The sequence below is a fragment of the Macadamia integrifolia genome, unplaced genomic scaffold (genome assembly GCF_013358625.1).
Source record: "Macadamia integrifolia cultivar HAES 741 unplaced genomic scaffold, SCU_Mint_v3 scaffold930, whole genome shotgun sequence".
NCBI classification, from domain to species: Eukaryota; Viridiplantae; Streptophyta; class Magnoliopsida; order Proteales; family Proteaceae; genus Macadamia; species Macadamia integrifolia.
Window position 1 is genome coordinate 86,944 of NW_024870585.1, and position 2,313 is coordinate 89,256.

Sequence of the window (2,313 nt, forward strand, 5' to 3'; positions counted from 1 at the left end):
TATACCTATGGAGTAAAATGGAGTGTGTACAATAATACGATTGTTTGTTGGATCAAACCGTAGCTTTAAAACCAAGATTAGAAAAAACACTAAACAAAAATTGAAAGGGATGTAGAGGCCGAATCGGATGCAAATCGAATTTGGGTTGGATATGATTGGTTTTGGATTTTTTTGATCAGATATGAATACGAATGTGGAACAAATTCGGATTTTTGACTATCTGTTTACTCTTTGACTGGTGTATTCCTGACCTTCCTCCCCCAAAGAATATAATTTACTCTTAATCCATCTTTCTAAGTCTTAGCTATTTTCCTTATTTTTTAGAATCTATCTAAACTTCAAGAAGCCTTAAAAATCATTAATTGATTATCTAATCGTTGGATAATTATTTTTTCAGATAATTTAGATTTGGATCCGGATATCCTTTGACTGGAAATGAAATCCCTAAACGAATACGAATACGAATATGAATTCAAATTCAGATTTCAACTATCCATACATCCCTAACAAAAACTAGAAGTTGATCCTCAATGAATAAGAGAGAGAGAGAGAGAGAGAGAGAGAGAGAGAGAGAGAGAGAGAGAGAGTTAAGTACCTGGAAGATGGTAACTCCCATAGATTGGAACTCTCGGTGCTCTTCTTGCTTGGAAGGTCTTGAAGCGGGTAATAATGGCCTTACATACACAAAGGTTGGGTGACCCAAGGAAATACTAGCCTTAACCATGTTTTTACCCACATAACCAGTTGCCCCAAACACTAATATTCTGCAACTCTTGCTCACTTCCTTTTCCATCATCATCTCTCTCTCTCTCTCTCTCTCTGGCTTTCTGTTTGCGTTTTTGTGTTTATGTTTTTATTTTCAGCCGGCAAGGAGGTTTTGTTCTTATATAGAAAACAAGAGCGATTGCCAACTCATATCATCCGACCAATGAAAAGGGAAATTATACTTTTACAAAAGAAGAAAAAGAAGACTTGTCCTTACATGACCCAGTCACCCACCTCCATTTGTCTCAGTTTATATTTAAAAAAATTCAATATGGATATTACAAAAAAAAAAAAGAAAAAAAAGCTCAAGGAAATAAAAAGCAGTCCTTAGGCCTTGCACAACACATAAGATGATATGGGGTTCAAATTTTTTGAACACGTACAGCCTGGGTCTTTTGCTTACGTTTTAAGTTTAAACCATATTAATAAAAATGGAATGGGATAGACATTTGTTTGATACAGCACATTTAAAGCAATTTAAAAAATCAAACTGAACCTGAAATAGGTCAAATTTTAAAAAATGATAAAAAAAAAGGATGGTGTACGGTTTTTAAATGTTTAGATTTGAACAATTATTTATTTATTTATTAAAAGAGTCTTGCGAAATGATGCCCCTACCGCTGCTGGATGGATACTGTATGCATGCTCTCCCATTAGTTGAGGTGTTGGCATGAAGGCCACACGATCAGGTCATGTTCTTCATCCTTTCTTTATTTCATCAAATTAACTGGCATTGTCACATTAGAAAGGTACCCCTGATTTTACTTCAAAATTTCAATGATAAGCCATGGATTATGTGGACTGAGCTGTTTCTCTTCTTCATCTCTCCTCCCCTCCTTTATTTTCTATCTCCAATCTCCATTGTGATTGCTCGGAAGGCTGTACCATTGGGGGCATCAACCATAATGGAATCTTTAATTTTACAAGGGACTGAGGTGGTAATTTTGTGTGCTTAAAGGCATTTGGTTAATGGGAAAAAAAAAGTCGTTAACAGTTTAGGGCTTATGAATACTATTCCTCACAGCTATCGTTGAGGATGTGAGTGACTTATGTTCTTTTCATTTTATTCCATAGACTATGAACACTGGTGTAGATGCTTTAGCAAGAAAAGCCTTGTCTATTGTGTGTAAGACAGATTGACCGATTACCACTCTATGGCTTTATGACTTTTATTCATCTGAGATCATTAATTGGCTGTATACATGCTTATTATCAGTAAATTTTATGTCTTAAAAAAAAAGATTGTTTCTTACACAACGCAAATAATATTAAGATCTTTCTTTGCTTGGATAGTAAATCATATGGTGCTAAAATTTTGTCAATAGGTAGGACATAGGGTCCTTTGCGTATGTGTTAAGTCTAGACCAAACAGAGCCGATCAAGTTATGAAATAAGGTTTTGAAAATTGATTACGATGTCTAGCTGTTGGCAAATGTTTAGAAAAATGAATAATTGAAAATGAAAAGAAAATATAGTGAAAATTGATGAGTGCCCAATATAATCTGAATCATATCTATCCAATAACTAAAATTGTCATCACTTTTCCGC

The 2,313-nt window shown here is 34.5% G+C and overlaps 1 pseudogene; it reads right to left on the reverse strand.

The window, feature by feature from the left end:
• The window catches only part of LOC122070462, a 6,273-nt pseudogene extending 5,480 nt beyond the window's left edge, over positions 1-793 (reverse strand).
• Positions 794-2,313: the final 1,520 nt, after the last annotated feature.